At 40.3% G+C, this 27676-nt stretch overlaps 1 protein-coding gene across 14 annotated transcripts in view; it reads left to right on the forward strand.

The window, feature by feature from the left end:
- Positions 1–262: 262 nt before the first annotated feature.
- Positions 263–27676, forward strand: part of adgrb2 (adhesion G protein-coupled receptor B2) — a 203499-nt gene continuing 176085 nt past the window's right edge. For 6 of the 14 annotated variants that reach the window (XM_042436675.1, XM_042436673.1, XM_042436678.1 and 3 more), the window contains exon 1: positions 264–538. The gene's annotated coding sequence lies outside the window, so the exon portion shown is untranslated. Of the gene's footprint in view, positions 539–27676 lie in introns of all 14 variants that reach the window. The other 8 variants (XM_042436671.1, XM_042436670.1, XM_042436672.1 and 5 more) reach the window with 2 other exon arrangements.

Here is a 27676-nt window from a genome sequence, read left to right on the forward strand (position 1 = left end):
AGCAAACTATTTATATTTATATAATTTCCATGTTGTGGCTTTATAAAAAGCAGTGAAGCAGCATGAGGTTATATCCGGAATATCACTAGCTATTTGAAGCGCAAATTATCGGCAGACTCTGTTCCTATTTTCTCGGTGTTTATACGAAAGAATAGGGGCATGCACCTGCTTTCAATGCACCTGCTTTCAATACGACTCTAGCTGGATATTGTAGGCTGTGGACAGGACATGGAAGTTCCTATTGGGTTAAGTGATGTGTCAATCGAAAGGTCAGAGTGCAGCCGCCATTTTGATACCAAGATGTGGCTAATGTTTACATGCTAACGTGAGTTTTGACTGAGAATCATACGTTGGAAGATTAGCATATCTGCCGGCTAATTCGAAATGATGCAACGGCTGTTCGTGGATATTTATTGATATAACTGTATGTTTTGGACTAAATATTTTACTGGATTGGATCGACTGGACCTTTGCTAATGTAACAAGACCGTTTTTGTCGGAGTTGTATCAGTCGGTGGAGTAACATGAGTCTTCATAGGTGAGTAGCGTGAATTTTGTAATTGTTTGTTTTGTTGGTGGTCTGACAGAGGCGTTGCTTGTTCCTGCTGTTGTGAAATAAATTGTTTGCATCGATTGAATGACAAGAATCTTAGCTTTCCAAAGATGTGTCGCATGCGTACCCACTTAAAGACAGAAGTTGTGTACATAGCATAGTTGTGTAACATCACTTAAAAGTCTGACGGCCCGTCCACGGGTCGTCGGAACATTAAGGGGTTTAAAGAGGCGCTGGATTATTTACTACGATATTGTCATATGTGTATTATTAACATGATATCAACATTTCATTTTTTTTTTTTTTTTTTTTTTTTTTTTTTTTTTAAATATCACGGTTATCGTCAATACCGGTATATTGCAACACCCTTAATATGGATGTCATCTGAACTGCGTCACTTCTCTGGGTCATTATTAGTATATGTGCAAGATGGGGTCTGTCACTCGAACAAACTAGCTATAGGTCGTTTTTGGCGACTGACATTATGACTTATTGTGTTGTTTTTCTTGAGAGGACAGGCTCCATTTATGCTATGGAGAATATGTTACTGGAAAATTAACCTGTAAAGCACTTCAAACTACTAAACCTATAGGATATTTGCATGTTTTAAAGACATGGGAAACTGGGTGAAAAGTACAGATATGCCATGCTAATGTATGGATGCTGTGGACACATACACTACTATAGAATCTGCCATAGGCTGACTACACTGCACTGGCTCTGCACTTGATATGTGGTCTTCGTTTTCCCTTAAGGCAAGGTTAAATGGCTGTAAATACCTATCGAACAAATGAGAGTGCAGGTTTGACCACATGAACCATTGTGTAAGTGTGCATGGGCGTGTGTGTGTGTGTGTGTGTGTGTGTGTGTGTGTGTGTGTGTGTGTGTGTGTGTGTGTGTGTCGCTCACAGTGGATTTGCCTATGTGAGCGTGTATGCGAGGGTCTGGCAGTGCAGTGATAGGACTGTCTGCTTCTTTCTAGCCTATATCCCATAGGCCTATCTACACTGCTTCATACAGTTACTGGATTAAATGCAACAATGTGTGTGCGCGCGCGTATATGTGTGGGTGTGAGTGTGTGCACTGGAGGTGCTGAAGGCTGTCCGAAGAGAGAGCCACTGTCAGAGCTGGACAGCAGAAGGTGACGGCAGGAATAAGAGGCTGTTGGCATTATTAACCCCTCACTGGGTTGAGTGGAACAGGCAATTACAACCAGTCATATGGCTGTCAAATTGCCAGAGGGAGATAGCTCTAACACACACACATGCACACACACACACATACAGAGCCTTTACTTAAAGGATAATTCTAGGTTATCATTTTATTTTTTATTTTCATAGTCTTTGCCATCTTTCCTATCAGTAATAATAACACTGTACTCATAAATAAGAAATCTCAGCAACAGAAACAGAGGCAGGATCCCTCTTTGAGGATGTACAAGACATGCCACATAAAATTCTCTCTACCATGAAGACCTAGAAAGAGGATAGACTACACAATACAACAATGTAAACATGCTCATGTATTGCAAATCTTAAGTGATATCTATATTTTCAAAATATCTTGAAAGAGAATAATGTATCGATCTGTTAATGGCAAAATTTACTTAAAAGGGCTGATTGTGCAGCCAAATGGCCCCTGTCAGTGTTATTATTATGTATTATTTTTACTAATGCATTAATGCATAAGCAGCATTTTAATGTTATAGATTATGGAGACCTACTTTATATACTGTTAACCATTTTAATATATAACAATGCATCAGGTTTTTGGTTATGTTTTCTAATGTTAAATCTAAATCTGCCTGGTACCAATATAGTAACTATAGTTGACAAATAATAATACTAATCTTTATTTTCAAAACCCACGTTACAAAGTGCTTCACCAGGGCAGCAAAACAAAACAGACACATCATCAAATTGTTAGATTTAAAAAAAAAAAAAGATAAAACAAATTCAATGTAAAATAAAAGAGAAGAAGATATAAAATAAATAAAAACAGAAATAAGTTCAAAGAAAATACAAACTCAAGTAAAATCAGGAAAGTCTCTCCAATAAAAGTATGTTCTAAGAAGAGATTTAAAAGTAGAGTGACTCAGCCAGCCTGATTTCCGCAGGCAGGGTTGTTCAACAGCCTCAGGGCCCTGACTGCAAACGCTCTGTCCCCTCTAATTTTCAGCCGGCCCTCTGGAACAGATAAAAGACCTCTGCCTGAGGATCTCAAAGTACGCATTGGCCCATATGGTTCAAAGAGGTCAGAAATATAGCAGGGAGAGAGGACATGAGGAGCCTTAAAAGTCACCAGTAAGATCTTCAAAGCCAGTGTAGACAGGCTAAAACAGAAGTGATGTGATCACGTCTCTTGGTTCTGCTTAAAAGTCTGGCAGCTGAGTTCTGTATAGTCTGTTGCAAATAATCCAGGCGTGACGAGATGAAGGCCTGTAAAATGGTCTCTGTGTCTTTAAAGAGTTGAAGTGAAGCAGAAATATTAAGTAGTAGAAAATGGAAACGCTCATGTAAAATGCAAACACCTCAAAACTTGAGTAAATGGACGTAGTTACATTCCACCACTGCATATACACGCACAGTTCTAAAAACTTTTCCTTTTATATAACATCTGTCTTTTCTGAAACATCTTTGCTCTGCTTGCAACCAGCCACAAACGCTGCTTCCCCACTTCATTGCTGTTATTGTCTTATAAACACCCCACCCACACCGACTCTGTCCTCCTCGCATTCTATTTCAGGGTGTTAAGCTGCTGAGCGAAGCCAAACCTGCTCACAGCAGTATATTTGATCAAATCGATACCTGTTTCTCCCTCTCACACTTTTTTCTATTCTTTCCCCCTCGTTCCTGACTGCGGTTAGCCATGATAGGATGATTGGAAGGCGATACATCCACCGGGTCTGTCTTGTCTGTGTGAGATAGATAGATTAGCAAGGGGGGAATAAGATCAGGGAGAGGGCTTTGCCATGCTGCAGAGCAATAAGGTGTTAGAAGATCCATCAGTGAAGCACGCTTTGAGGAAGCCAAGCGAAGCCTACTGGACTCACTCTGATGTAACTCCTCCATCTCACCTTTCCCTCACGTCCTCCCGTTAACACCCCATGGAGCCGATATGGGAACAGACTGAGATGTCTTGTAACACCCACAAACAATCAGAAATATGTCAGCTATTTTCCAGTGTTCGCCTCGACTAGATTTGTCTGTCAGATGCCCATATTTCTCACAAGTGTCTATTCTCGCCTCCCTGTTCTTTCCTAGCTGTGCCGTTGTCTCTTTGGTTCCCATTCTTCCCTCTGCCACACTTTAGGCGGGGGTGTGCAAATTTATTTTGCATCTTCCGTGAAAGCTTAATCTTTTTTTGTTCTTTTCATTGTGCCTTTTCTCTCTCTCCCCCTCGGTGATCTTCCTCTCCCAGCATGGAGGAAGATTTATTATTATCTGGGTGCAGAGTATGTTAGTTTTTCAGGGATTAGAGGGGGTCAGTCTGCTGCATCTCTTCTCTCATTTCTTTTTCCCTCCCTTCTTCTACGGCTGTGTTTTGATGCTTGTGTGTGCTGGCTCAGGTCCTGTTAGTATAGGAAAAGGTGAGGAGCCACAGTTTTCATTAATACCGCAGGTCCCATCACAGAAGACAGAACACACACACACATACACACATTCAACCCAGCCATTTCGTCATGACTCAGCCAGCCGGCCGATAAGGTGTGAGCGAATGCGGGGATGTGTGCTGCCTTTGTTTTTGCTCTTTTATCAACATCTAAAGACTCTCATTGTACTCTTGTCTTCACACACATACCTCTGTGTATAGCTGTCCATTCATATCACGCTTTTATTCGTGTCAGTCCCCTTCTGGATCTTATTCTATGCTGTACATTTCACTTAAAAAAGATCAGAGGTTTGTTTTCCTTTTATTTTTGTCTTACCTGGTATATTATCTTTTTCATGTTTTGTCTTTTCATTTTAACAGAGCTGCTACTATGGTTATGAGCTGGCTTCTTTGAAAATCCTTTTTTTTTTTAACTCTTGTGAACCTGCAAACACACACAGACTATTTATCTTTCAGTCTGTCTCTCACTGCTTGCAAACCTCTTCACTTTTATGTGTGAACTGTGAACACACCCAATAGACACACACAGTTGCCCATCAACCTGAGTCAGTAGATATTAACATCACATGTTGCAGTGTGTGCAAAGTACTCAGTAAGTGAGCAGAGATGTTGAAATAGTTAGCTATGGTTAAATGGTTGAAATAGGTAGTTAAAAGTAATGAATAAACAGTTGAAATGGTTGACTAAAAGTAATAGATAAACAGATAAAAGTAACCATTAATGAATAAATAAATAGGACCAGTGTGTAAGATTAAGTTATTTACTGGTGAGGTTGCAGATTGCAACCAACTGAACTGATAAACCCTCCCCTCACTCACCCCCTCCAAGCATGTAGGAGAACCTACGTTGGCTGTGAAACTTGCAAAAAATGCAAAAGGCCCTCTCTAGAGCCAGCGTTTGGTTTGTCCATTCTGGGCTACTGTAGAAACATGGCAGGCTCCATGGAAGAGGACCCACTCCCTATGTAGATATACTGGGCTCATTATAATGTAATTCTTATTTTCAGGTGATTATACACTAATTAAAACATACTTATGAATATTATATTCCCCCCTGGACTACTGCAGGCAGAAGTTAAAAGTTTGCAGCCCTGTTAAAAGTAACAGTTTAAATACTTAGCAAAATTATGAATACATTGTTGAAATAGCTAACTGCTGTAGTTAAAAGTAATGGATAGCTGAAATAGTTTGCTAAGTAATTAATAAATAGCTGAAATAGTCAACTAAAAGTAAAGGGAAAAACAGTTGAAATAGTTGGTCAAAAGGAATGAATAAGCAGCTGAAATATTTGGCCAAAAGTATAATGAATAATTATAATCTACAAGAACATATTTAGAACATGACTGGTGGGGTCAGTGAAAGGGCACTTGAGCTCATCGGATAGGGCTGTGGGGGAATGTCAGACAGAAAAGATTTGCAACCACTGAATTACATAACCGTCCAACGGCTGACTAGCCATTGTCCAGATTACTGTGCCAGTGTCTGTCACTTTGTCTCCCCCTCTCCTCCTCCAGCTCTGTCACCGAACCTCTCCCTCCTCCCCAACATGTCCCCTAACTTTACATTTTTTATTTTGCCTAGTGACTCAGTGCTGGCTTTGTAGATTCAATCATCTCGTATTTATGAGAAGCCCTTAAATGCACTCCAGTTCTGGAGGCGTGGTGCTGAAAGAGATTTTTTTTTTTTTTTTTTTTTTTTATCCCACTCATCCTTTCTACGGTTTTTATCTTTGTTGGCACTCATCCTCCCCGTCTCATTTCCCTCTGACTTATATTCATCTAAGGGTCCTGTAGGGGAACTAACGACAAGACTGAAGCATGAAGCCCAATCAAGGCCGAGCTCTGATAGGCTGACTAACACATCCCCTTTGCTTGATCAGAACTTTGATTGACACCCTCTCATTTGCTGAGTTTTTACTGAGCCCGCATTAACGGATTTGTAGCTTTCATTCGCGGGATCACGTCGTTGCTCCCTTTCCATAATGAATCATAAATGTCAGTTATGGTTATGATCAAAATTGTTATGATGAATCCTTTTTGTCTGTTGTCAGTAAATTACACACTTTCCTTGGTCCTTCTTGACATGCTTGGGTGCTGAAGATCCAATTCATCGGGGTAATGCTCCCCCCAAAAGCAGAAAATGTCAATTTAATGAGTTACATGGATACATTTAATGATACATAGTCTATATGCATATGGTTACTAACTCTTAAAGACCCGTGTCTGTCAAGAATCATATAGTTTAGCAATAACATTTTGGCAATAAAGGACAACCATGTGTGAAAAATGTATAATTGATGGTTGAAGGTGTTCGTGTGGTGTCTATGAGCCCCACTTACAAGACACTAGAGTAGGTACGGATTACAGTTAGAGGAATGTGCTCTTTGCATTAGTAGCTGTTATCCGTAGGAATTAGCTGCAACATCGGTATCATTAAAAACAAAACTGCAAACCTTTAGACTCTAAAAACATTATGGGAGCATGATCCTTTTTATTAAAAGCTGAAGTGTAAAAAAACAGAGAGTCTAGCTAATGAAAGCAAAAGAAATAATTGTGTATGCATGTACTGTATATGTCTTTCAAGGAGAAGAAGAGACCATCTGCATTGTTGGCTAAAAGTAGGATTAACCCGCCTAATGAAAGGAACTAGATAAAGTAAGAAAGAAAAAAAAAAACAACAACTCTGAAAATCTCTTCCTGAGCTCATTTAAAAAGCACTAACCCAGCACTTGCCCTGTAAATAGAGGACACAGGCAGTGTGGAAGCAGGCAGGGAAAGAAGGGAAGGGGATGATTTTCAAGATGGATTTTTTTTTTTTTTTTTTGGCAAATCCTTTTTTATAGTTATCAGTCTCAGTTTCGCCTTTTATTAACCTTCTAACTCCAAGTTTTTAAACCATTACTTTTTGATTTTTCTTGAGTCTTGTCCTTCCGACTCTTAGGTTTCAGTGTGCATTTCCATCATTGCATTATGTTTGGAGTTTTACTAGTTTTAACTCGATTTTTTTTGTTTCTTTTAGTTTCCAATCAATTTCTCATTATTTCTGTGTGATTTTTACTGTATTTTCTCCATCATCCTACAGTATCATTTTACTCTTCTCCAATACATTGTCACTATCTTTTTACTGTAATCCCCTTGCTATCTGAAATTCACAATTTATTCTTTTTATTTATTTTTTTTTACTATTCATTCCTGCCAGTACAATCTGGGTTCAGCCTGGGCCAGTGAGTAATGAATTATGGCTGTAATATCTTCCACTGGCTGACAGCCAAATCTCATCTCTATACACTTTTTAGGTGGTGTGTGTATGTGTGTATGTGTGTGTGTGTGTGTGTTGTTTAAGTAGAATGATCTGTCATCACCATCCCTGTCTTCTTCCTGGCAGGATGTTTCATCATATGCATGTGCATTTCAATAGAAAATGCACCGTCATGTTCCTGTCATTTGCACAGCCATGATTATAACCCTTCCCAAATTGTAACCTCATCAATCTCTGAGGAGAAAGGCGAATATCCTGAAACCGTCTCCACATTTAAATTAAAGTGACAGATAACAATGTGCTAAATATGGCTCTCACACCTGACTAGCTTCATCTTGCCATCAGAGGGAGTAAAACTGCCTTAGATTAGAATATAGAACCAAATTCAGAGTGTCTCAACCAATCTAAGTGTCTACTTTGTGATGGGGCCCTGACTCTTTTAGCTGACTTTAATTCTTTATAACCGCCATAAACCCACACACTCCGCAAGTAAATCATCTTGGCAACCAGAGCTCTTATACAGTGTTCAATATGGGCTGGGTTGCTGCTCTTTTTGGCAGATGTCTAAAATAACTAAGCCTAATTGGAGGGAAAAGGCCAATTCCACAGTGGGCACTTAAGTCATTTGACTGTAGATCTGAAGATATGCAGTGTTTGGTCATAGAGGGCTGTAATGCATACTGCTTTCATCTGTCACCCTCATCATCTCACATCATTCCATTTACCAACTCAAACAGGAGGTGTGAGATGTGGTATGCATTTATGCATGTTTTCATATGGGAATGCACGCATTAAAAGCAAGCATGTCGTGTGTATATATATGCACGTTTGTGTAGGAAACGCAACCAAGTGGATCTTACTTGTGTGAGCTAATGGGGAGAACAAGACAGATTCATTATGTTTTCCTCATAGATATTCAACGTAGGGGTTTAAACATGAATAAATACTGACAACAGTGTCACTTATCCTGTCAGTTATGTTCCAGACACATGTCTATACTGGTTTAATGATTGTGACAGAGTGTCATTCATGTGTCCATACAACACATAGACAGAGCCCACTGTTTTTTGTTCCTGTGGTTTTTTTCTGTGTGTCAAAATGACATCTTTCACGTCGATGTTGTCATAAGTTTGTCCAAGTGTGCACAACGATCATTGACCGACTCTTTCCTAGTTTTTTTTTTTTCTTTTTCTTTTTGCTGGATTTCATTAAACAATTAAAGCGCTGATTTTTTTCCTCTCTGCATTGAGAGTCTGGCGCTATAACCAAGAGCATGCGCAGCAGTCATTGCACTGCAACAATGATAAGGAGAAGTGGAGAGCAGAGTGTGGGAAGAACACAGCGTCTGATTTGGCTGTAGTGCTGCCTTCTGTCTGATCTTCAGCTAAAAAGGCCCTAACTCCTACAACAGGCTTATAACCCCTCACTAATCCCCCCTTCTGACTCATTTCACTGCAGTTTGAAGCTCTCTCTTTAAATCTCTTGTTCGCTCGCTGCCGTGCATTTGCACGCGCACACACACACATATGCCGGAGTCTCTGAATAACAAAACCCTTCAGTTGAAATGGAAATGTCTCGCTGGACCGGTAAATTGCACTGTGAGAAATATCTTTAGCCAAATGTTCACACACAGGCACAAGCGGAGACACAAATACACACTGCAAATCCATTTTTTGATTTTGTGTTTAATTATAAGTGCGTGGATGTTAGCCACCCGTGACCTCCATCACTGATTTTTTGTTTTCTTTCAGCTTATGTTAAATGTTTTCTTGTTTCTGAGCATAATGCTTTTGATGATGAGAAGAAGATCCTCAATGGATATTCACAATACCTGATGGGTGCGCACACACACACACACACACACACACACACACACACACACACACACACACACACACACACACACATATACACATATTCACAACAACACTGAAACAGTCCTTTACTTATCTGTCACATTGTCTGTTCCTTCTCTCTTATCCTGTTAAGTCTAAAACTAACAGATAGTTTTTCTTTAAGCCGACCAAACAGAATTGAGTGAGCTGGTGAGTTAGTGAGTGAGTGCGATGGGTGGCGTCCCGTCTGGGCGAAATGTTGGTCTAATTTCTATTCCATTTGCTGATTTGACGACAAAAATGAGAAAAGCACGTTGATTACCATTTTTTTAATTCAAGCGAAAAACGGATAAACAAAATAATGCATTCTATATTTGTTTGTCCTGTTATCAAATAAGTTTAACACAACTTTGGCCCCAGCCCCCAAGATTTTTCCTTTAGCCCCAAATAATTCTCCACTTTGAGCGATTTGTCACTAAAGAGGTCGGCAGTGTTGTAATTTTGTATCTTCAGTGAACAGAACTGAGACAAGACCAGACAGAGAGGGTTTACAGAAAAATATGTGGGAACACTCGCATCTTATAGTTTGACAGGTCTCTGTCAATTCTTTAATTGATGGGGTTATTATGCCAAATGCTAGCTCACACAGTCAGTCAGTGTGAGGGAAAAAATATGCCAAGATTTTGTACTGGTAAAGGGGTTGAAGCTGAAGCAGTGGCACAAACATCCTCTCATGATGAGCCAGGAAAACAAGGTGTGTAAATGTCTGTGTGAGTTGCAAGTTACAAGAACTTGATATGAGCAGAGCATGAGTTCTATACAGCTAAAGTACTAGCTAGCTAAACAGTTAGCAATGATAGCTTAGTTGTGCTTCCTCTTGGTTAGCGACAGCAAACTAGCCTAATCTCATGTTAGACAGCCAAAAAGTTTGATATTTTATCGGTCTGATAGTGCTACAAACAGTGATAACAACCGATGCTAGTTTTATGACCAATCCAACTTTTTTTCTGATCATGTCACACATTGACAGCTAAGATACCACAGCCTTTGGCTACTAGCTGAGCTGATAACGTTAGTCAGTTTAAAAAGTTGGCTCACTCACAGAGATGTCAGATGAAACTAGGAAATAAACACTGAATCTAAGTGGTCATGTGGTTCATATCAAGTCGGTTCATCAGCAGTGATTTTTCAACCAAATTATGAAAGTTTACTCACTTTAAGTAGATAGCCATTTTCAACTCTTTCGTGAACCTGCCATTGTATTATGGGTTTTGAGGATTTTACATCATGTAGGCCTAGTAATAATGGTAGTAGGTATCCGATATAATGCTCATTTTGGTTTAAGACATTCTAGTGGCTGAAATATTCATGTGCTGATTATATAGTAAATCAAATCCAAACCCTTTCTTCATTCTCCAATTTTCATATTTTTAAGCAATGTGTAGCTCTCACCTGCTAGAAAAAAATGCATGGAAACAGTCTTTTTAGAAGTACGTTTTTCAAAGTTTTTTGATGCAGAAGAATCTGGTGTCAGCCCTTGATGGTTAACAGTCCAGCCAATGCCCCTGGTGACTGTGGCTGTCAGGGTTTAGGGGGGACAGGAAGTCACCCTCCTCCGCCCCCCCCCCCCCCCCCCCCCGACAGTATGCCTTTGTGTCATTATTAAAGATTAATGTTTGTACGAGCGCCGGAGGAATTAGCATTAGTGACGGTTTTAGTGTCAAACGCTTGTTTCAGAGCTGTCACTCGCTCCCGCCTCCATAAAATGAGACGACTTAATATCATGGCACTAATAATACCACCTCATCACAGTGCCAAAATAGCAGATCACAGCCACGAGTTTCCTGGTAGGGGCAGAAATACAGAGAAAAAAAAACAACAATTCTGTCACACTGCACCCTAATGATATTTATAAGAGGCTACTTCTATTTATGTCTGTTTCACATTTGATTAGCACAATTGTCCCTTATTTACTGTGCTGGCCAGAATATGAGCCACATTTTGCCACACCTGTTTTGGGATAAAGAGAAAACATCAGTGGCTAACCAGTGGATTGAGATGCTTGGTAATTTTCAAGCTTAAAGCTGAATGACATCTTTGTTAATATGAGTCATTTCCTGTTAAAAAAAAAAAAAAAAAAAAAAAGACAGAAGCTGCCATGTCAGTATGGCTTTTATTTTAGATCTCTAGTGCTCCATAGTCTTTTAGCTCTCTATGGTGTATGGCCTATCCATTAGGGTTCCCTACACTGAAGATAATGCAGAATATTCCTCAACAGTCACACATGAAAACTCTCAAGCAGCTCCCACTGATGGATTGGCCTACCTTCTGTGCGCCTCTGCAGCTGCACTCTCCATCTTCATTGCCCTATGGAACTGCATTGACCAGTCGCATGTGAATGAGATGAGAATACGGTTATGGAGAGATGGATATTTACCATGCAGAACATATCACCATCTCCCCCTTCAAAACCATTAGGCTCCGCAATCAAACAGTATTTCAGCCCCTCTTTAAGGCCAGACTATCAGGGGATTTTTTCATATGATCCAATTACCTTTGTTCATCAGACAGGAGTTAAATGTCAGTGATTCTCACTGTAATTTGTGTGCTCTCAGTCTCATGACACACATGCTTGAACCCAGATACTAGTATACAGTCTCCTGTGCTGCGTGTAAGATGAGTGTGTAATAGCTCAGTGATGAGGGCGGACTTATCACCAGGATGTATGGACCATTTAGGGCCCCATTACATAAATGAATATAGTGTAGGTTCAATGAGCAAAGCAGCCATTCTGATCTTTAGACTACAATGCTGTGCTTTTGAAATTTTGTTTTTAAGAGATGGCTCATTGGCAGGGGAAATCCAAGCCTTAAACCTGCATTAATGAGTATTTTTGATAGTATTGAGTCAAATGGTTCTGTCTAATGGGGACAGGGTCCTTTGCAATGCCTACAGTAAATCACAGAGAATTGGCATGGAACTTTGCAGCCCTACAAAGCTTATTAGCCTCTTTTAGCTTAATGTTTTAGCTTCACGACCTGTATATTTACTGTATGGTTGAGTCTGAATAGCTTTCATAATCTAGGATGACCATATTTTCAAACCCCCAAAGTGGGACCCTTAAGTGTAGTTAACACACGTTCATGCACGTGCACATACAGTATATGCACTTATGCACGCACCATAGGCGTTTTCATCAGGACGGGGGACAATTATTTTAGCGTTTAGCACACCTACTGGGAGTATTCAGATGGCTGTCACCGGCGTTTGCACCGCTGAAGTAGGTCTTAACAGAGCTACTTCCTGCTTGTAACCACTTCTTATGTTTGGCCGTCTTAATATAATCGTTTATATCAGCATTTCCACCATGAGCAACTGAAAATGTACTCTTGCAGTGTGTGCAGAACACAGCATCTTTGTTGGTGAGTACTTTACAAAGGAAGGAGTAAGCCTCCTGGAGCTCTTTCTCTTTGGCATAACAGCTAACCATTAGCATACTGACAGGTTCTCAGAAAGAGCTGCAAGCGTCACAGGCTAGCCACAGCCTTGACAATAACGCATTGATTGATTGACAGCGTACAGACCTAAAGGGTTAGGTAATAATGAGTGGAACAGCACATGATAAACGTCTATGTAAGAACGTAACTTCAAATTATTATTTGAAGTGTGGTGAATACTGGGACAATTTGGTAGTGAATGTTTGAAAGTTGATTTTTTTTTAGTGTTTTACAGATATTTGTTGGAATTGGGGGCACCCAGCTTGAAACCAGGACAATCCTGGACAAACTGGGATGTCTGCCCATCATATCATAATCCTTATAGGCAGAAATTTCTACCAAAAAAGCTACGTACTCAGTACTAAATGGCCAACAAAATTAGCAATAAGCTAGTGAACATAGTACAGCATCCACCAAGCTAAAGATTGGAACAATGGACAATGGATATTGGACTTAGATTCATCAGGTGACCAGCAACATGACTCCAAGTTATTGCTTATGTTGCTCTGTGTTTTTTAGATATGGAAGTAGGGAAATTTTGCTAACAGGTTAGCAAAAACAACTTACAAGCTGAAGATATGTTAGTGGTTGTCTTTGTCAATGTGTTTTGATGTTTCGTCCGCTCCAAAGTGGCATAAAATTCATCAATGCAGCTTTAACTCTGTGGAATGTTGAAAGTAATAAATATCACCTTCTACATGCAAGTTGTAGTTGTAACTGTGTTAGGATCTTGTGCTTTGAAAAGAGTACCTGTATCTCAGGGAGTGTAGACAATCTTGTCTTTTCTTATTTAGGACAATAAAGCCTTCCAACCAAACATAGTTCCCCTTCAAATTGTTCTCTCCATTGGGGTGTGTTCCATCTCATTTCCACCACTGTTTATTGCTAATTGTGAACTAATGAATTGGTCTTTAAACATACATAACTAATGTACAGTAAGACAGCTCCTGCTTAGCAAGGGAAAGCCACTCCACAAACAACAGAAAATTAAAATGAGCTTTGAGCTGCGGATGCTTTCTGTAATATATTATGTTCACATCCTTTTGAACCTGCTTATTTGCATTCTGTCAACTCCCATGTGTTTAAACTTTACGGCTGGTTCGCAGAGAATATGGTCTTTGTAAAATGCTGTACAGTTTTAGCACACAGATTAACAGACTCACAGATAAGCAGATCCATATGCTGTTAATTGCATTGTAGAGCATTCTCCTCTAATACTTCAGTGTCCTTGCTTGTGCACTTTCGCCACACCACTGCAGTGTCCCTGTTTGTTTATGTTTATTGCTAGGGCAGTTAGCGTCATTCTAATCAGGAACTAGGTGGTACCACGCTAGTTAGTATGCAAGTGGGCGCAAACCAATCGAGGCACTTTCAACCAATGTCAGTCGATGTCAGTTAACAGCTTGTCCTGATTGAATAAATAGAGGAGGAGAGGGGATGGAGGGATGAGAGAGATGAGAGGGTACATGTTTGATTAGCCTCTGAAGTGAGGGATGTGCCTTTAATCCCTTCTCTAACTAATCCCTCTCCTCTTGGAGGGTCCTCACTGCCTGGGGGTGAAAAGTGTTGCAAGTCCTGAGTGTGGAGCCGGTGGTCATACTGAAGGGCTTTTTTTTTTCTTCCTCTTCTTTTTTTCTTTACATCTGTCCATCCTGTTCATCCTGCTTTTTCATGCTACCATGAACCCAGATGTCTCATATTTAGCACAAGTTGCACATGTTTTCCACTGATGTTGCAGAACAGTGAAGAAACTAAGCTTTTAAACTATGACTTCTGTTCTGTTATTACATGGCCAACAACCACACGTATTAATTAAAATTTGTAATTATGTCTTTAGAATTTGTTTGATAATACTGGTTAAACAGCATGATGTGAATTTTTGGCAGTTTTTCTGGCATAAAAAGATGGGTATTCGTTCATATAAATGTGGTTTTAGGTCACTTTTAGCTTTTCAGTAAATCTGTTATTATCATGCCTCAGAATTATTACTTTTTGCCTATCAAAAACTTTTCGAGCTGTTCCAATAAAGAGCAAGGTCACAAAAGTAGTGCATGATAAACCCGCACTCGAAACTGTACCACATAGCAAATGAAAAGAAAGATGAAAAAAAAAACCTGGCAGCTAAAGCTAATTGTAATTCCCCAAGCGCCACTGGAACTTGAAACCTCAGCTTGTAGCTTTATCCTGAATACTGAGTTTCAGTTGCCTGTACCCATTATAGGCTAACATGCCAGAGCATATCTTGTGCTGCGCAATTCAATTTAGCCAAATGAATATCTAGGCTCCAGATAGCATGCTCTAGTAGCTATAGCAAACCTCCACATAGACAGCAGCTGTCATAAAGGACCAGTTGCTGCATAATGTATACCAAATGCTTCGCCGGTGGTATCAATGCGTGATCAATATGCAATAAAAACTCATTAAAGCATTCTATGTTCTGTCATGGAAATTAATTCCGGAAGACAAATCTGCGATGTGTCACCCTATGATTTCAGTCCATCCATGCAGAAACAAGTTATTTAAAGCCAGAAATTGGATATGGAGGGGTTGGGGGGGTGGGGGGTGAGGCGAAAGAGATACAGAAACAGAGATGGAGAGAGGAAAGAGGAGGATGAAACCAACCCATCTGGAAGAGAGGAGACAGAAAGAGTCTATGACAGCCCAGCATAATGAGATTTGGTAGTCTGTGTGGCTTTCTATTCACCTGAAAGGGAATTAACATTAAAAAAAAACACACACACACACACTATTCTCCATTCTGCTCGCATCTTTTCAAACCACCATTGCTCCATATCCATCCCTCCCACTCTGTGATTTCCACATCTGGCGGATCAATCATCTGACTGTTTATTACAAATGGAGTCTTTTTACCTGGTTTAAACCATATGTTTCAATGCAAACGTTCAAGAAACGTACCCCAAGCAGGATGTCATCGGATGTTTTTGCCACAAATGCTGTCTTGGTTTAATCTTGCTTTGTTGGGGTACTGCCTTGAGCTATGAGAGGAAACAAATGCAGGTGTAATCTATTACCCTTTCTCAGTTAAGTATACAAAAATACAGAGCAACTCAATCTATATGATAAACTGTTGCTGCTGGGGAATACGGGTTTCCTCTCAATCTGCAAGGGCTGATATTTTAATGGCTTTCTATGTCCACTTTTTGACAATAGATTTTTTTTATTTTTAGGAAGATAGGCATGGATGTGTAATTGCACACACAGGAACAGAAACCAGCCCTACACTTGCACTTTTCCTCCCACTCGATATTGTGATCGAATGCCACATATTACCCTGATATGCATTAATATGAAAATCCTACCGTTCATTGATTGTCTTCTCTCTGCACATTTGCCTGTGCCCACGGGTAACAATGAGCTATAGGAGACACTGACAGTCTGCATTTTTTCCAAGAGAAACAGAGGAATATAAGTATTGATCTGGCCTTCTTCTAGCTTTTATCTGAACAGAGGCCTAATTCTTCTGCAGGACTCCTAGACTTTAAAGATGAGGCAAAGGCACATGCTTTTAACTTGCCAAAGTTCCACTGAAACACAGCTGATTGATTTAGTGGTTGGGGGTCTTATGTGTTTTGGGCTATGTTAATGTGATACATGCACTTTTCTTTCATTTTCACCTTTAAATTATCTGCAGCACTGAAATAGTATATTGATTCATATTACATTATCCCACTCAATCTAGTAACCAGCCTTTTGAAGGCAATAGCTCATGCCGACTCCATTGACTCGTGATCAATGATGTAGATTACTCACATGAATTACTGACTTGAAATCAATGTAATTGACTCGTAATCATTATTTTAGGCTGGTAAATCACCATAAAGGAAGGCACTTAGTGAATTTGCCTGATGGTGTTGCAGTTGTGCCCTTTGTGACTATCGTCAATAGGCAAATTAATGATTTTAGGTCTCTACGGTTTAGTACTATTATCTGAATAGTTGTTTTTGCAGTAAAAGGCTTGTTATTTTAGGTGTCCCTGTCTTTTTTTTTGTTTGCAGCGTCATGCTTTAGCTGTTGTTGGAATGAAGAAGGATGTGTAAAGAAGTTGTAAAGTAGAAAGGCTGCGTGCGAGTGTGTATATACGCATGTGTGCATGCTATGACTGCAGTATTTTTTTCTGAGTCAGATCCTGTGAATAGCTCGGCTAATTTTTCCATTTATCCCTGACTCTGCGTTTACAAATCGGCCCTGTCACATCCTATTCATCAGTTCCCGGCCTTTCATTTATTCAACATCCCCCCTTTCTTTTTATCACATTCTCTCCATTTTTCTGATTGTCCTTGAACCAGTTAGGCCATTTGCACCCGGACCTTCAGCATTGTGCCTTTAAAAAAAAAAAAAAAAAAAAAATGTGTGAAGGGTCTTTCTGTGAAATCCCAGCGTTGTGTAAACCGTTTTCTTTTTTTCCTTGTCTTCTTTCCATCGTCATCTAGCCTTAACCCCTCCATGTGTAAAGTCAAATAGTCTATTATATATTTGCATAATACATCAGAATATTTAGTCTGTATTTGCTTATATTAAGCACGTCCACAGGAATTACAAGCCTTGGTAACATTTGTAGTTCAGAAATGCATGACAACACACACAAGGTCCTCACTATGTAAAATTACAGATGAATATTTATAATTCCCCCCATCTGTTCGATGAATAATCATCATCAGCATAATGTGCTCTGACAGTGGACTTAGTAGAGCAGCAAATCACACCCCACTTTGACTTCAAGGCCCACAGTCAAAAACCTTTTTTAAAAAGATGCATGGACTAAAGCCACTCATTATGCCGTGGCACAGATTTAGCTCTTGTTCTTACCTGCAGTCCTGAAGTCAGATATTCTTATCCCTTGTCATTATGGCCGCGCATTCCTAATCCTCAATATCATTCAATTTAGAGAGCTCACCGTGGGCTGAGAATTCATTAGAACTGTATGAATCACAGCATGTCTGTCTTTTCTGTCCAATCCGTCCTCTTTTAGTCTGGGTAAGGACAGGGCGCAGTGGATTGATGAATGGGGGAAGTGGTTGGCAGGGCATTTCCTTTACTACTCTTTTCAGCTATAGCATGGAAGCCTCGGCAAACTGCCTTTCAACTAGTTCAATGGTTTATTGCCACTTAACACTGAATGTGTTCATGTGGAAACACACACACACACACACACACACACACACACACAGGCTGAAACACATAATAAATCTGCCGTGGTGTTTTGAGTGTATTTTTGTTGTGGTTACTCGTTGCCTCAATGTGCTTGAAGACTGTCTGTGAATGAGATGAGTGGAAAGGCGGCTCTCTGCCATAGAAAACCCTGCGACAGCACAATGTATATGGCTCAGCTTTCAATGCCCAAGGCTTCATTTGAATTGACTCATATGCGGTTTGTTTACCAACATTTAACTGCAGCAGATAGCAATATCTGGCTGGTCTATTTGGTATATTATATCTTCTAGCTATTCATTACCCAGCTTCTTTTCAAGGATGAAAAGTTCATCTTATTCATTTTTTGATAAATATCTTTTTCTGTGTCTGACTTTGAAGTTTAGGCCATTGACAGGGCATTTGCCTCCGCCCATGTTCTGAAGCTATCCACTGTGCTTTTGAAGGCTGAGTTCACACCAGGCAAGCGTGAAGATGCTTATTAAATCTCTATGGTGTTCAGCCCTTTATTTAAGTCAAGTTGGGCAGCTGAACAGTGTTAGCCTATACCTGAACTCAAGTGTGCAAGAAAGTGAAGTGATTGGTTTGGTTCTCTATCAAGCAAAATGTAGATTAAGTAACTTACTGAACACCAGTTACTATGGTCACAATGTATACGATAATGGTAAATGTTAAAATGTACCATAACAGTAGAACAAGTGGAAAAGAGTCATGAAGTCATAAACTGACTCAGTAAAGTCAGCGAGATAGAATTATCTAATGAAAATTTGCTAATATTAGCTATATTAGGGTGTGTTTCATCGCTAATGCATTCAGCTTCTCATTTGAAAGAGGACAATTGTGTTATTGCTTCTCTTGAAAGTTACATACTCTTGCTTTAAATGTGAAGATTATCCTGACCTATAACTGATGACTCATGCTCAGCTCAATCTTCATGTATTCGTAACTGGAAATAAAACCCCCATTTCATTAAAGTACAGTGATGACTTGCAGTTACACCTCAGGGTTTATTTTGACTTCTCCTTGACTGCCTCCAAAATCTCTAATTTTATAGGGTGTCAGGTTACCAAAACTGTGTCCAACAGCTACTGTAACAGTGAGTCACTGTGACATTTTATAAAGCAAGTACACTAAGTCTTTGAAAACTAAATGAACCAAATACAAAAAATGTGACAAGTAAATAAAAGTGTTCCACTATGGTTCAGACACATTAGCGGGACTAATTCATTGTATTAGTCCCACAAAATTCTGGGACAAAATCTGGGAACTCCTCCGCTGCCTTTCCACTTATAATTGGAACTGTGGCGGTACAGTGGAGTGTAAAATCTGAGCAATACTATAAGTGGGGTTTTTTTTCTTCTTTTTTTTATTCTGACACACAGCTTCCTCAGATGCTCTGACTTTATGGTCTTAAGTGTTTGGCTCACTGACTTTTGCATGTATACCTGCAATCACAATCTCCTATTTAACCAGCCTGTCCCCGGTGCAAGTGTGTTATAATCTGCATATGACTCTATATATGTTTGTGTATGCATGCGTGTGTGTGTGTTATAGTGTGTCCAACTAATCCTGGGGGTGGACCACAGCTGTGAGAGATTTTAATTAACTTCAGGGGGGCTTGGAGGGGAGATTAGTATATGTGTATGTTTGTGAGTGTGTGTATATCTGCGTGTCTGCGAACAGTCACATTTATGGGGCGTTAACATAGCTATTAATGTCACAGCTGGGGGGAAGCATTAGTGTGGTAAATGGAATTTGTATACTTTCACGTGCATGCATGCATTTGCATTTATGTGTGTCTGTGGTGGGTACAAGTTGGGGCGATACGAAATGTCACACCACATGGGGAGCAGGAGGTTTTGATGTGGCACGTGCACCCTTTCCCGTTTTAAGCCCTAAAATATCTCCCAGGCATCCAATCAGATCTGAGGTGGGCGGATCATTGTTGCAGTGAAGGCTTATGGGGAAACATGGCTGGCCTTCATGGCAGGAGCTTGATCCTGAGCCAGCTAGCCCCCGTCCACCTGAGAACAGGTTTTATTAAAGATTCATGATCCCCGGTCATCCTGCGCACACATATTACAGAATATACACTTGGAAAATGTGCAATGAATCGAAATCGCCTCTTCCGCCTCACGACTGAGAACATACAAGTGTGATGATTGTTACAGTGTCCAAGGCAACAAGTCAGATGAACGTGAAATAAATAGAAAATAGGTCAGTCTGTGAAGGCTTTCACTAAGGGAGCATGCATGAAAGAAATGGGGATTGCACACACACACACACACACACACACACACACACGCAAGCAAACACATTCACACACAAACACACTCCAGCTGTTATGTTCCCTCGCTCGGAAGACACACATTCTCCTCTACCCCTCATCTGACCTGAAATAAAATAAACCTAATGCGCCCGTCTTCTCTTGAATGTGGTTGTTCATCGGTCTTGTGATGTGAGTTTGTATGTTTGCTTATGCACACATTGTAGGAATATATGTGCACAGACCTCTCTGGCTTATTATAAACTGTTGTGCATTGTTATATTTAGGGAAGGTAAAGGTGAGACATCTATTAGAACTCAGTGTCACTGTTGGATTAGAGTGATAAAATGTTCTGGGTTGTGCTTATATTTGAAACTAATCAGAGCTGTCAGGTGTTGTTTTTAAGCCAGCATGCCCCCTTCGATGGAAGCTCATTGGACCCAAAATCAGTAACAACAATGTTTAAAAGGGACAGTCAGTCACAGTCATGTGGGCATGTGAGAGGAAAATGCCCAAACAAAGGGGGAGTAGACACTGCTGCCAGTTTGTTTGATTATTAATAACTGGATCCACAGTCCGTGTTGAGTTGAAGTTAGTTTAATGTTTGATATTGATCAGCTGGACTATGCTTACTATGATCAGCACAGCAGGTCTGTTTGTATTAAAGCATTGGATCAGAGTTTAAAGAATAGCACAGTTTCAGCTCTGCCTTTATCTGTTCCTCCAAAATATCCTGTGAATCCACCTCAGACAAAATGTAGGGATTGAGTGAATAAATCTGATGGACTTTATGTACAATTATATTGTCTCACTTTTTATTATATATCAACATAAATATTTTTTATCAAAAAAATACTTAGAGACAGTGATATTGTTTTAAGGCCATATTTCCCACCTCTACTGTTTACAGTGGATTATGGATTGGACTGTGGATTATCTAGAGTTACATGGACACTGTTGGAACGTGATGTCGCTGTTGTTTTGTTGCATTGTTCAATGCTGTCAGCACCACAAATGGAAATCCCTTCATCTCTATTGTATTCTGGTGGCAGGAAGTATCTCAAAATCTGGTCACATGAAAGCAAAACTATCCACATTGCTAGACACCACTATGAGTAACTGAGCAAAAAAATGTATATGTCATTTTTGAAGAACATATTGAACTGTTCTTGAGAACAACAAAAAAAAAAGCGCACAAAGTGGAATGATTACACCAAATTACACTAGCAGAGGCTCTTCCCAGCGGCTAGTCAGACCGCTTTCCTGCTTATTAAAAGCAAGCCGACATGAAGGTGAAGTATTGAAACCTTCTGCTGCCTCTCAGAGGTGAGCTGCGCAAGAACAGGACTGAGAGAGAGAGAGAGAGAGAGAGGAAGTAGAGAGGGGCGAGTGAACTTGACAGTTGGCGTTCAGAGAGCGTTTTCTCCCGACAGGTCCCACCTAGCCCGGGTCAAAGGCAGGAATTGAGATGAAAAGGAGAAGAGAAAAAGGAGTGGATATGGAGGATTGAAACATAACGAAGAGGGGGTTTAAAGAAGGGGAGAGGAGGTAAAAGCTGCGACGGGAGGTTGTGAGCTATACCTTTATCTCTCATTGTGGAATAAAGTCTGCATTTTGCTTAAGAACATGCACAGAAAAAAAAATATATATAAAAAGAAATAATAATAACTCAGCTTGATCTTATCACTCTAAGCTGTTGGTTTTTCATTTTGTACAAACTGATATCACACGGTCTGTCACAAAACATTTTCCATTTGGTGTGGGGGGGTTCTGCAGCACTGATATGTAATCCTCTCCCACTATAATACATTTATTCAATCCACAGCTAGTGGATCAGTTGACACTGTTGCACTTATAAGCTCCTTCTTTCTCCCCCTGTTTCTCGTTCTCCCCATCACTGCACTGTCCTTCCCGGGATCCCATATCTTCATCCTTCACGTGCATACTGCTTTTTTTTTTTTTTTTTTTTTTTTTTTGAGGAATGAATCACCTGCTACTGGTTATCTCACCTGTTACATTGTGAAATCTTATAGGCGTACATTAAAAACTGAACGACACACAGTCCCAGTGAATGGTGTTAGATGGATGGATAGCATTTTCTCCAGCATTTACACAAGAGAAAGGGGGTGGGGGGGATTAAAGAGGTGGAAGCAAAGAGAGGAGAAGAGGGAAGAAAGGAGGAAAGTAGGCGAGGATAGAAGACAAAAGGAGAGGAGAGGAGCACCAGGCCTTATCAGCATTCACTCATCCTACAGTGGATGAAATTACCCTTCTCTGTCTCGCTACGTCTGCGGTCACTGCTATCTGCTCAGGCGAGGGATTTGCAATGGTCATAAATCTGTGTGTGTGAATATGTATGTACTGTGTGTGTGTGTGTGTGTGAGCATGTGCGAGCATGTGCCTGCGAGGCATGCGACTACACGGGTATGTTGGCGCAGGTGGGTGTTTGTGTTTAGATGTCCTGTTGTTGAGATGAAAGGACTTTGTAGACAGAATAAAATTTACGGAAATGAATCTGCAGCACGAGGAGCGAGCACTCATAAATCATACGTGCATATATATGTGTGTGTGTGTGTGTGTGTGTGTGTGTGTGTGTGTGTGTGTGTGAGAGAGAGAGACTGATATGCCAGTCAGCTAAAACCAAAGCAAGGCCTTGGATGCCCTGCTCCCTTCAGCTTACTCATAGTAAAACAACATTAGCAAAAATTAAAGCGTGGGTGTCTTCGCATTCCTGCATCTTTTGCGAAAGCATTTGTGCGTGTGTGTGTGTGTGTGTGCGCGTGTGTGTGTATGTGTATGTGATCATTTGTGAGTGTGGATTAGCTCGTGCTGAGACACTAGTTAAAAGAGCCCTCTGGTTGATGAATTCTCTTTAGTGAAAAAGCTGATTTAATTGGGTTGCTCCCCAATCCTTTCACTGATAAGCACGCCTTGATAAAAGATAATTCCCCTCTTTTCTCTTTGCTTCATCTTCCCCTCTCATATTTTTTTGCATGTTGTACATTAAGCTTTATCTGCAGCTTAATTTCTTCTTTTCTTTTAAAGCTCCCTTCACTTTCACTTTTTACCTTCTTCTCTCTGTGTGTACAGTGCATTCTCTTGCTTTCCAGCTTTCCGCTCTCCCTGCCCTTCTAATTTATTTTCTCTGTGTGCTGTGTGTGAAATGCTAAATTAGAAGTCGGGTAAAAGAGGGCCTTGGAGCAAGAGACATCAATAGCTTCCTTTTAATTCTGAGAACTCCCTCTCCCCCTGCCCCCTCCTCTTTTCTCTCTCTGTCCCTCTTTCTATTGCCTCTCTCTCCTTTCCCCTGCTAATAAAGCCAAATTGGCATGAAAGCTAGTGACCTCTCCCCTCACCTTCTCTCTATTCTCTGCTTAAAGAACCATGTCAGGGGGAAGAAACGACAATTACTAAAAGGCTGATGTCATTTTCCATCCGAAAATATATCTCCCCCCACATCAAGTTCCTTTTATTTTTTACCTCTTTTATGCACCCTTACATCTAATCTGTTTGCTTCAGGTGTCATTGTTGCGTGGCTGCCCTACCTCACAAAAGACCTGTCTTTTTTTGGCACTCCCCAGGGAAACTGGGTTTGAACACTCTTTTTCAATGCCTGACTCACTTGGTGTGTATTTAATAAGTCTGCCTGCCAGCCATACCTGCTTGCCTCTCTTGACTGTCCCTTTTGAAGGAGTTGGTGCACAGCGATCTGGAGGTGTGTGAGACTCTTGCAGAGTTTAGATTTAACAACCGCGCTCCTTTTTTTTCATCTCTGTGTCTGCCATGACCTTGAGGGGCATTTTTTCTTTTCCTTTTTACGCCGACTCTCTGGCGTTTTCTTGCTTTGTAAAAAGAAAAGAACTTCCTCATTCCCTAAACTTGTCGGGGGGCCGTTTTTGAATTCCTGAAAGGGCAGGGAAGAGTTGAATGCACCTGTCATTTGCTTGTCCTCTCTTTTCACAGTTTTGGCTATGAATTATAAATAATAATAATATGGTGGGAGCTGAGTGTTGGCACACACACACATAGACTCTGCATCCCTTCTGGGTTATTCATATAGTGTACATAGCAGTACTTGATCCATAGCTTATTTGCATTTCCTTTGTTCTCTCACTCTTCTGTTGCCTTTCTATGGTCCTTTCTCTTGTCACGCTCTCTCTGTTTTTGACCCTCTCTTTGGCATCACACCAAAAGAGGACATAGAAGTGAAAAGTTTTGGACCGGTGACATCAACTTTTCCATTGAGTATGCATGATCTGTTATCACCTGTATTTTCCATTTTTCTCTGGGCGATTAATTCAGCAAGTGCCATGATCTTCCTTTCTGATACACCCCCCCGCTCCCTTTCTGGCGTTTGCATGTTTGTGTGTATGCGAGTGTGTTTGCATTCAGTCTCGGTATCTATGTGAGTGCGTCCTGTCCCTCTGGGAGTATTTACACATTAAGTTTGAGCCTGTGATTATTTTGACTTGGTAGCTGTGTTGTACTCAGAAGAGCCGAGGCACTAATATAATTGGCAATTAAATTAAGGAAGCAAGCTTTCCACACACACCCCCCCGGTGAGTTTGCACAGTGTCTCCTGAAGTGCTCTGCACACATGCACTCAATATACGACGAACAGACTCCCTAAAGTAATAAGGTTCCAAAATCGTTATAAAATAAGATAAATCTGGAATGAACAGATTATTCTCTGTCACGGTCAGGGCTTTACTGGTAGGAAACACATTTTTCACAATCAACACTTGATCACTTGCCAAGGACTATTTTACTTGGTGGGTATGATCCACTTGAAATTTTTTGATCATTTTTGATGGCAAAAAAACCCCACTCTGTTCCTTTTTGTTTGTCAAAGTAGAAATAATGCATGAAACATTACTTTATGTAATGTTGTCATTGATGGAATAAGTATTCAGATTATTTACTTAAGTAAAAGCACTAATACAACAATCTAAAAGTACTTAAAAGTACATTAAATATTCTACATACTGAAAGTAAACATACATTAGTATTATCAGCAAAATGTATTCAAAGTAATAAAGTAAAAGTAATCATTCAGCAGAAAATATATTATTTGATATTACATAATTGCTACTGATGCATCAATGGATGATGTTGAGGTGGAGCTAGTTTTAACTACCTTTTATACAGTTTGGCAGATTAGTCCAGTGGTTCCCAACATATAGGGTGTAGGCCCCCTCCAAAGGGTCACAAGATAAATGTGGCATCATTCATGAAGTAGGAATAACAAGGAATAAAAGTAGTAGTAGTAGTAGTAGTAGTAAGAAAGATAAAGGAATGAAGAAAAAACAAAAGTTTTGCAACACAAATTAGTATTCACTTTTTGGATAATTCTACCTATTTTTTACTAAAACTGTTCCAAGTCACCCTTCGGTAACTGCTAACAATTCATAGACATCGAAACATGACAAGGGGCTCAATCTTGATGCTTTTATGTCAGGAGTCAGCCAAAAAGGTTGGGGACCACTGGTTTAATGTATTTTATAAGCTCATCATGTTTTTTTTTTTAATGTAAAATCTTAATCTGAAACGAGTAACATTGTGGAGTAAAAAGTACAATATTTCCCTTTGAAATATAGTGGAGTACAGTAATATAGCAGAGTACAGTAATACAGTAAGTAAAATGTACTTTCCATCACTGAATGAGTAGGAGTTTACATATATAAGTTATGCACATGGACTTGATGCTGATGAACGTAGTCTTTCTTCTGTCAGGCCCAACAGTGGTAATGAGGAATTAGGGAGTCTGCATTAGTATGTGAAACACTCCTCTTCTCAACTTTCTAAATTATACACTGCTCTGCCCATTACTGGGAGCCCAATGGGAGTGAGGTTTGTTTAGCTCTGCTCCAATGGGAGTGGATGTTGTTTGAAGGCCTGCCATTTCAATCAGGGTTGTTGTTCAGCTGTTGTTGTCTTTAGGGAACCTGACCAGGCTTGTCGCCAGGGGGACACATGTGGTTCATCATGCCTATAATTGGATTAGATTTTGCGTTTTCCACTTTTTCCCTACGTTTAATTAGGGGACTATATAGTAGGCATGACAAGGAAAAGCAAAGAGACAGAGAGGAAGGACAGAAGGACTGATAGGGAACTCATAGTGAGGCTGTATGGTGATTAGTGATGTGGGAAAAGTGGGCAAAGTTAATGGGTATTTGTCAGTTTACAATTAGTTTGAGTCTTACTCTTGGGGATGGAAGCAAGTTGTCTGCAAGCTGTAAGTGATTTTATTTGATACCGGTGTTTTCACCTTGTGTGCATGTGAGCGTATCAGTTCAACAGCAAGACTAAGAGAGGGGAGGGGAAGGGGAGGGAGTCATATACGTGGGTAGCTGCATCGATTATGACATGGCCTTCCTCTCAGGGGCAACCATGGTCAGGCCATTTGTTTGACAGGAAAAGAGAGGGGGAAGTCTATTAGCGTGGTGCCTTCATGGACTGATGACAGGCAGCTGCAGTAGCTAGGGCCGAGCCCGCTGGGACCGACCCCTTCAACCCCTTGCTGGTGGCTGAGCCTCAGAGAAAGGGGGGAGAGATAGTGGGAGATGGGGGGGGGCTAACAACACTTCTAAACCCCCACAAGTGCTTTGAAGGTCAAGATCTTTGTACAGCATCACATTTTATCTGTAGGAGGAGAGAGGACATTGTGTGTGTGTGTGTGTGTGTGTGTGTGTGTGTGTGTGTGTGTGTGTGTGTGTGTGTGTGTGTGTGTGTCTGTGTGAGAGAGAAAAAAAGGGGGGGAAGGGGTCAGCATAATGGTTTTCACCTTTTAATATGTTACTGACAAGGAAATACAAATGGTCTGGTGATGTTACACTGGTTTTGTCCTCTTTTATTGCAATATGGAATGGAAATTTTATTTCTCTGTTTTGTTTCTTGGTAAAATGACAGTCACCAGTAAAAGAATACTCAATTACTCATTACCTGTGTGAGAATTTGATACTTACACAGATAAATTCTGGTGGAGTACTCCTTTAATACCCTGTCCAATACAGGGCAGAGTAGGTGGCAGTCTTTTCAATCATGGTTAATATCCGGTTTGTCCTCCGTTCACTCTAAACAGCCAGAAACATGAAACCTCAAACTGTACACCAGAGGATCTTTTCTCAGAACCTGACACTGGGAGTTTGGAACATCATACATTAAAGTTTCATTAACTGGCTTAGAGGTTGAATCATATTGCATCAACTGACAATAAAGAGCAGCAAACAATTATTTATGGAACAATTGTGCAGATCAGTGCTTGCAGCCTTTCGAGCAAGCGCAATCAGTCAAGCTACTTGGCTCACAAAAATTGCTAAGCGGCTTCCTCCCTGACTGTGCAGCTTTAGCCTCAAGCTAATGTTTGCTCACTGCCTTCACTTTCATAGATCAAATTTGGGTACTGAATCCAACTTATTTAAATTTAAAATTAATGTCCAAGCCCACACACATAGCTCTGAGCCCAGGTCTGTAGCTACCATTAAGGA

This window comes from Thunnus maccoyii, chromosome 15, assembly GCF_910596095.1.
Source record: "Thunnus maccoyii chromosome 15, fThuMac1.1, whole genome shotgun sequence".
Classification (NCBI taxonomy): Eukaryota; Metazoa; Chordata; class Actinopteri; order Scombriformes; family Scombridae; genus Thunnus; species Thunnus maccoyii.